This window comes from Salvelinus sp. IW2-2015, unplaced genomic scaffold, assembly GCF_002910315.2.
Source record: "Salvelinus sp. IW2-2015 unplaced genomic scaffold, ASM291031v2 Un_scaffold1962, whole genome shotgun sequence".
NCBI lineage: Eukaryota > Metazoa > Chordata > Actinopteri > Salmoniformes > Salmonidae > Salvelinus > Salvelinus sp. IW2-2015.
In genome coordinates, this window is record NW_019943315.1 from 118245 (window position 1) to 127933 (window position 9689).

At 41.3% G+C, this 9689-nt stretch overlaps 1 pseudogene; it reads right to left on the reverse strand.

Moving 5' to 3' along the window:
- The window catches only part of LOC112072569 (disks large-associated protein 3-like), a 35822-nt pseudogene that overhangs the window by 11224 nt on the left and 14909 nt on the right, over nt 1–9689 (reverse strand).

Sequence of the window (9689 nt, forward strand, 5' to 3'; positions counted from 1 at the left end):
CTGTACGAGATCTTCCGTTTCTTTGCAATTTCTCATCAATCAATTAGCCTTTTAAAATTATAAATTTGATTAGCTAACACAAACGTGCCATGTGAACACAGGAGTGATGGTTGCTGATAATGGGCCTCTGTACGGCCTATGTAGATATTCCATTAAAAATCATCTGTTTCCAGCTACAATAGTCATTTACAACATATACAATGTTGTCATGATCTGGCCTGGGGAGGTTTATGACAGTCATAAATACCTCTCCCCGCTTTTTTCCTCTCTCTACCCTACTGATGAGACTATGGAAAATCCTTTGGTTAACATAGAGATTCTGCGAACATCAGAAGGTGGGGGAAATGAACCATATTTTGGTATAATCCAACCAATTAACATATGAGCGTGGTTACTTAATGAATATGAAATTATTCGTGATGGGATGAAATGTGATTTAGCTTCTAACATGTGAGAATTGGGTTTCATGAGTGAATTAGGCGGCCGACTCAAGTGGCCCCCACGTGAAGAGACATTGGTTATAAACTATGAAACACGCCCTCCTCTCCCTTCTGTATTAAGCCTTGACGACAATATAACTTCCTGTTCCGGGACATTAAACTTCTCTAGGGTATGAGGGGCAGCATTCGACATTTTGGATGAAAAGCTATTCCCAAATTAAACTGCCTGCTACTCGGGCCTAGAAAGAATGATATGCATATAACTGGTAGATTTGGATAGAAAACACTCTAAAGTTTCCAAGACAGTTAAAATAGTGTCTGTGAGTATTAACAGAACTGCATTTGGCAGGCGAAAACCTGAAGAAAAATTCATTCGGAAGTAGTTTCTTTTTTGTTTTGTAGTTTTCTAGTCAATGCCATTACAGTATCCATTGACTTAGGAACAAATTGCAGTTTCTATGCCTTCACTAGATGTTCAACAGGCTTTAGAATTGTTTCAGGCGTGTATTCTTTGAAAAAATGAGAAGTAAGAAGCAGTCTGAATGAGTTGACAAGTGTCACAGAGCTTTTTGATGCGCACGAGAGAGTACCTATTCTTTCTTACCTTTTTATATTGATGATGTTATTGTCCGGTTGAAATATTATCGATTATTTAGGCTAAAAGCAACCTGAGTGATGAATATAAACATCGTTTGCTACGATGTTTCTGTGAACTTTACGCTACATTTGGATTTTTTGTCTGCCTGTTTGACTGCGTTTGAGCCTGTGGATTTACTGAAGAAAACGCGCAAAGCAAAACGGAGATTTTGGATATAAAAGAGACTTTATCGAACAAAAGGAACATTTATTGAGTAAACGAAATGCCTGACTGGAGTGCAACCATATGAAGATCATCAACGGTAAGGATTCATTTTATCTTTATGTTTCTGACTTGTGTAACTCTTCTACTTGCTGGTTACTGTTTGTAATGATTTTGTCTGCTGGGCTATGTTCTCAAATAATCGTAATGTATGTTTTCGCCGTTAAGGCGACGCCCTTGACGTTAGAAGGGCAGGTGACACCTACAGAGCAAAGCCAATCTCAGCTACCTAACGAAATTAGCTTTGAATTCCCACGTGAAGAGGACGATCGACACGTCGGAATATGATGAATTTCGACAATACCAGCCAGTTATATAGCATGAGCATATAAGCATGGCAACGGGGATAAAACTTTGAACTCTGAATTCACTCCAGCCGCCAAGCGTGGACTGGGAAAGGACAACAGGGTATACCGTCTACCCACACAACGACGTTACTAAAACGGGTACAAGTTTAGCACCAGAAACGCTCGTCAAAGGATAGAAGACTCTGGGCAACACGGCCTTCCATCTACCACCAACCTACCGAAGCCAGCCTCAGAGTAAAATATTTATTGCATTTTCCTTTTCCAAATGGCGGTAATTAGAATGCATAAGATTCTGTATTTACAGATAGAGTAGCTGCCTAACGGCCCGATAGAGACATCGCTTCTCCCTTTGTTCTTCAGTCTTCCCGCTCCTTTCACTCAAACCCAGCGCCCTTTTCTATGGTAACCAGCTGTCATATCCTGTTCCGTCCGCTAGGGACGTTTTCCTTTATGACGTAACTTGTAATCAAGGTATGATTCATTCTGTGTATATGTAAATTCTGTGTGGTTAGTTAGGTAATTTCGTAAATAAATAATTTAAACCCAATTTTGTATTGCTGATTCAACTTGTTAGCCAGGTTCGTGAAGATATCCAAGAATTTACAAACTTTCAGATTGAGACTGAAATAAGGTGACAATTAATATTGACTGCTATTGATGTAAAATATACTAGGTACTTAAGAGTTTATTCAGAAATAACACGCTCTATAAATATTCTTTCGTGGTGCCCGACTTTCTAGTTAATTACATTTACATGATTAGCTCAATCAGGTAATATTAATTACAGAGAAAGGATTTTATAGAAATAGCATGTCATATACTTCAATCCGGCATAGCCAAAGACACGCCAATGTCTACACTGTATTTCTGATCAATTTGATGTTATTTTAATGGACATTTGTTTTGCTTTTCTTTCAAAATACAAGGACATTTCTAAGTGACCCAAACTTTTGAACGTAGTGTATATACACTGCTCAAAAAAATAAAGGGAACACTGGCCTGCTGAGGAGTCATTTGCAGGGCTCTGGCAGTGCTCCTCCTTGCACAAAGTCGGAGGTAGCGGGTCCTGCTGCTGGTGGTTGCCTCCTATGCCTCCTCCACGTCTCCTGATGTACTGGCCTGTCTCCTGGGTAGCGCCTCCATTGCTCGGGCACACTACGCCTGACGAGAACAGCAAACCTTCTTGCCACAGCTCGCATTGAATGTTGCCACTCTGGATGAGCTGCACTACCTGAGCCACTTGTGTGGTTGTAGACTCCGTCTCATGCTACCACTAGAGTGAAAGCACCGCCAGCATTCAAAAGTGACAAAAACATCAGCCAGGAAGCATAGGAACTGAGAAGTGTCTGTGGTCACCACCGCTGCAGAACCACTCCTTTATTGGAGGTGTCCTGCTAATTGCCTAATTTCCACCTTTTGTCTATTCCATTTGCACATAGCATGTGAAATTTATTGTCAATTAGTATTGCTTCCTAAGACAGTTTGATTTCACAGAAGTGTGATTGACTTGAGTTACATTGTGTTGTTTAAGTGTTCCCTTTTTTTTCTTTGAGCAGTGTATATATATATAATAATATATTACAGTGGGGCAAAAAGTAATTTTAGTCAGGCCACCAATTGTGCAAGTCTCCCACTTAAAAAGATGAGAGAGGCCTTAATTTTCATCATAGGTACACTTCAACTATGACAGACAAAATAGAAAAAAAAAATCCAGAAAATCACATTGAGGATTTTTATGAATTTATTTGCAAATTATGGTGGAAAATAAGTATTTGGTCAATAACAAAAGTTTATTATCTCAATACTTTTTATATACCCTTTGTGGCAATGACCACTGCACCACTCGGGAGGACTCAGTCATCCCACAAGTTTACCCATTCACTATCCAAATCTCACTCATCCAAATCTCACTCATCCAAATCTCACTCATCCAAATCTCAACTCATCCAAACTCACTCATCAATGTCTCACTCATCAATGTCTCACTCATCCAAGTCTCACTCATCCAAAATCTCACTCATCCAAAATCTCACTCATCCAAATCTCAACTCATCAATCTCACTCATCCAAATCTCACTCATCCAAAATCCACTCATTCAAATCTCACTCATCAATGTCTCACTCATCCAAGTCTCACTCATCCAAATCTCACTCATTCCAAATCTCACTCATTCCAAATCTCATCATCAATGTCTCACTCACAAATCTCACTCATCCAAATCTCACTCATCCAAATCTCACTCCTCCAAATCTCACTCATCAATGTCTCACTCATCCAAATCTCACTCATCAATGTCTCACTTCATCAATGTCTCACTCAATCCAAGTCTGCACTCATCCAAATCTCACTCATCCAAACTCTATTCATCAATGTCTCAACTCATCAAAATCTCACTCATCAAATCTACTCCTCCAAATCTCACTCATCCAAAATCTCACTCATCAAGTCTCACTCATCACAATACTCACTCATCAAATCTCACTCAATCCAATGTCTCACTCATCAAATGTCTCACCTCATCCAATCATCTCACTCATCACAAATCTCACTCATCCAAATCTCACTCATCCAATATCTTCACTCATCCAAATCTCACTCATCCAAATCTCATCACTTCAAATCTCACTCATCCAAATCTCCACTCATCAATTCATCACTCCATACCAAATCTCACTCATCAAAATCTCACTTTCCAAAATCTCCACTATCAATGTATCTCTCTCATTCGAACGCTGAGGAGAGTTAAAGGAAATTACAGAGAGAGTAGAAACACAAGAACGACTAGACATCAGAGAAGAGAAGGTGAGAGGGAGAGATGAAATTCGAGAGGGAGAGAMYAAGTTCGAGAGGGAGYGAMYAAGTTCGAGAGGGAGAGATGAAGTTCGAGAGGGAYAGATGAAGTTCGAGAGGGAGGGATGAAGTTCGAGAGGGAGAGATGAAGTTCGAGAGGGAGAGATGAAGAGGGAGACATAAATGGAAAGAGAGAGGGAGAGATAAAAGAAGGAGAGACAGAGGGAAGGAGAGAAGGAGATATAAGGGGAAGGAGAGAGGGAGAGATAAAGGAAAGGAAAGACGGGGAGAGAAAGTTAGAGAGGAAGAGATGACGTGAGGGAGAGATACAGGGAGAGCAGCTGGAGACAGTGAGTTATGATGATAATAATAAACATTCCAGTCATCGTTATGGAGACAGAGGAGAGAGAGATTCCCCCCGGGGAGGGAGATAGAGAGAGGGAGATAGAGGGATATAGAGAGAGGCAGATAGAGAGAGAGGATACAGAGAACGGAGGAATGACTAGAGAGACCCAGCGGTGCTGTTATGATGAGTTGTATTTCCTGACCTGAAGACTTGAGTCCTTATTCCATTGGATCTAAAGGGCTAACGGACTCTTGAGTCACACAGATGGGTTTGATACCCGGTATATACCCAGTACCACACACACAAACTCACCGGCCCCTCCCTTGATGCTACCCTGGGGTCCCGATATGGAGAAGAACGGCTGAAGGAGAGTTAAGGAAATTACAGAGAGAGTAGAATAACCAAGAAACGAATAGACGATCAGAGAAGAGAAGGGTGAGAGGGAGAGATGAAATTCCGACGAGGCGAGAGATGAAGTTCGATAGCGGAGGGATTGAAGGTCGAGAGGGAGAGATGAAGTTCGAGAGGGAGAGATGAAGTTCGAGAGGGAGGGATGAGTTCGAGAGGGATGAGATGAGTTCGAGAGGGAGAGATGAAGAGGGAGACATAAATGGAAAGAGGAGGGAGAAGATAAAGAAGGAGAGACAGAGGGAAGGAGAGAGGAGATTATAAGGGGAAGGAGAGAGGGAGAGATAAAGGAAGGAAGACAGGGAGAGAAAGTTAGAGAGGAAGAGATGACGTGAAGTAGAGAACAGGGAGAGCAGCTGGAGACAGTGAGTTATGATGATAATAATAAACATTCCAGTCATCGTTATGGAGACAGAGGAGAGAGAGATTAAACCGGGGAGGGAAGATAGAGAGAGGGAGATAGAGGAGATAGAGAGAGGCAGATAGAGAGAGAGGATACAGAGAACGGAGGAATGACTAGAGAGACCAGCGGTGCTGTTATGATGAGTTGTATTCCTGACCTGAAGACTTGAGTCCTTATTCATTGGATCTAAAGGGCTAAAGGACTCCTGAGTCACACAGATGGGTTTGATACCCGGTATATACCCAGTACCACACACACAAACTCACCGGCCCTCCCTTGATGCTACCCTGGGTCCGATATGGAGAACAGGCAGTCGTCGTCTTGGGAACAGCCGGCCTGGATGGCGCGGACGTAACTATGGGACGGGTCCGGAAGCAGCCAGGTAGATCAAGGCTTCCCACCGGCCTGAACTCTCTATCTCTCCAACATGGTCTCACACACCGCCTCAAACTGACGATTCAGAGAGTCCACCAAGCTACAGGAGAGAGAGGGAGAGAGAGAGAGAGAGAGAGAGAGAGAGAGAGAGAGAGAGAGAGAGAGAGAGAGAGGAGAGAGAGAGAGACATGTGTGTGTGTTATCACTGACCTCAACCCAGAGTCTCTCAGAGCGTTCACAGTCAGCCCACTGACACCCTATCAGACCACAGCAGAAATCACAGTCTACTTGAACAGAGCAATACTCAATCATGAGGCATCAAAGCCAAGGAACTGAGTAAACATTAAGAAATGCTATAGATGGAAGGAATGCAGTTTGGAAACCTACCCAAAAAACAATTAGGCAACAGCAAATTCAATCCCTTTTTAGACAACTTCCTGGGTAAAATGTTCTCACTGCAATAGTGAAGGTGTAAACTTTGGCAGTAGAAAATCTTAACAGTATATTTGACCTCTCAGCTTCCCTATCAAATCTAAAAATCTCAAATAGAAAACCGAAGAAAATGAACACAATGACAAATGGTTTGATAAAGAATGCAAAAATCTAAGAAATAAATTGAGAAAGCCTGTCCAACCAAAAACATAGAGACCCGGAAAAACTGAGTCTAACGCCTTCACTATGGTGAATCACTAAAACAATACAGAAATACACTCGGAAAAAGAAGGAACAGTGACGTCAGAAATCAGCTCAATGTAATTGAAGACTCCATAGAGCTCTACCAATTCTGGGAAAATTGGAAAACACGAAAACAAACAACAACACGAAGAATTATCTATCCAAAATGGAGATGTATGGGGTAAACCACTTCTCCAATCTTTTTGGCTCTATAACAAAGAATAAAGAGCAAAAAAAATACATGATCAAATACAAATCCTAGAATCAACTATTAAAGACTACCAGAACCCACTGGATTCTCCAATTACCTTGAATGAGTTTACAGGACAAAATAAAAACCTTCCAACCCAAAAAGGCCTGTGGTGTTGATGTAGTCCTTAATGAAAATGATCAAATATACAGACAACAAATTCCAATTGGCTATAGCTATAAAGACTCTTTAACATCGTCCTTAGTCTGGCAATCTTCCCCAATATTTGGAACCAAGGACTGATCACCCCAATCCCCACAAAAGTGGAGACAAATTTGACCCCAATAACTACCGTGGAATATGCGTCAACAGTAACCTTGGGAAAATCCTCTGCATTATCATTAACAGCAGACCGGTACATTTCCTCAATGAAACAATGTACTGGAGCAATGTCAAATTGGCTTTTTACCAAATTACCGTACAACAAGACCATGTATTCACGCCTAACACACCCTAATTGACAACCAAACAAACCAAAACAAAGGCAAAGTCTTCTCATGTTTGTTGATTTCAAAAAAGCCTTTGACTCAATTTGGCATGAGGGTCTGCTATACAAATTGATGGAAAGTGGTGTTGGGGTAAAACATACGACATTATAAAATCCATGTACCACAAACAACAAGTGTGCGGTTAAAATTGGCAAAAACACACACATTTCTTCACACAGGGTCGTGGGGTAAGACAGGGATGCAGCTTAAGCCCCACCCTCTTCAACATATATATCACCGAATTGGCGCGGGCCACTAGAACAGTCTGCGAGCACCCGGTCTCACGCCTACTAGAATCCGAAGTCAAAATGTCTACTGTTTGCTGATGATCTGGTGCTTTCTGTCCACCAACCAAGGAGGGCCTACAGCAGCAGCCTAGATCTTCTGCACAGATTCTGTCGAGACCTGGGCCCTGACAGTAAATCTCAGTAAGAACCAAAATAATGGTGTTCCAAAAAGGTTCAGTCACCAGGACACAAATTCCATCTAGACACGTTGCCCTAGAGCACACAAAAACTATACATACCATCGGCTAGAAGCATCAGCACGCACAGGTAACTTCCACAAAGCTGTGAACGATCGAGAGACAAGGCAAGAAGGGCCTTCTATGCCATCAAAAGGAAACATAAATTTCAACATACCAATTAGGATCTGGCTAAAAAATACTTGAATCAGTTATAGAACCCACTGCCCTTTATGGTTGTGAAAGTCTGGGGTCCGCTCATCAACCAAGATTTCACAAAATGGGACAACACCAAATTGAGACTCATGCATGCCAGAATTTTGCAAAAATTATCCTCCGTGTACAACGTAGAACACCAAATAATGCATGGCAGAGCAGAATTAGGCCGATACCCAGCTAATTATCAAAAATCCAGAAAAGAGCCGTAAATTCTACAACCACCTAAAAGGAAGCGCATTCCCAAACCTTCCATAACAAAGCCATCAGCCTACAGAGAGATGAACCCTGGAGAAGAAGTCGCCCTAAGCAAGCTGGTCCTAGGGCTCTGTTCACAAACACAAACAGACCCACACAGAGCCCCAGGACAACGCAACAATTAGACCCAACCAAATCATGAGAACAAAAAGATAATTACTTGACACATTGGAAAGAATTAACAAAAAAACAGAGCAAACTAGAATGCTATTTGGCCTAAACAGAGAAGTACACAGTGGCAGAATACCTGACCACTGTGACTGACGCCAAACTTAGGAAAGCTTTGACTATGTACAGACTCAGTGAGCATAGCCTTGGCTATTGAGAAAGGACGGCCGTAGGCAGACATGGCTCTCAGAGAAGACAGGCTATGGTGCACACTGCCCACAAAATGAGGTGGAAACTGAGCTGCACTTCCTAACCTCCTGCCCAATGTATGGCCATATTAGAGAGACATATTTCCCTACAGATTACACAGATCCACAAAGAATTCGAAAACAAATCCAATTTTGATAAACTCATATCTACTGGGTGAAATTCCACAGTGTGCCATCATCAGCAGCAAGATTTGTGACCTGTTGCCACAAGAAAAGGGCAACCAGTGGAAGAACAAAACCATTGGTAAATACAACCCATATTTTATGTTTATTTATTTTTAACTTGTGTGTGCTTTACCATTTTGTACATTGTGTACAACACTGGTATATATATAATATGACATTTGTCATGTCTTTATTGTTTTTGAAACTTCTGTATGTGTTAATGTTTTACTGTTAATTTTTATTGTTTATTTCACTTTTGTATATTATCTACCTCACTTGCTTTGGCAATGTTAACAGCATGTTTCCCATAGCCAAATAAAGCCCCTTGAATTATGAATTGAATTGAATTGAATTGACAGAGAGAGAGACATAGACAGAGAGTGAGACAGAGAGAGAGGGAGAGAGAGAGAGTGAGAACGAGAGAGAGAGTGAAGAGTGAGAGTGAGACAGAGAGAGACAGAGACAGAGAGAGAGACATAGAGCAGGAGAGAGACAGAAGAGAGAGACAGAGAGAGAGAGTGAGACAGAGAGTGGTTTCTGTGTGTATGTCAGTGGAGGCTCCTCTTATTGCAGCCCGGGGGCCGCAGTGTAACTGCTAAACTGACTTGCTTTTGTACATGATAGCTGTGTGATTGTACACTTGGATTGTGGGTTTACTAACTTTGTTATTTCTAGTTTGTTGACTATAAGTGTTAATATGGTGATAACAAAGTATATACAGTACCAGTCAAAAGTTTTAGAACACCTACTCATTCAAGGTTTTTCTTTATTTTTTACTATTTTCTACATTGTAGAATAATAGTGAAGACATCAAACTATGAAATAAAACAATTTGGAATCATGTAAGTAACCAATAAAGTATTAAAC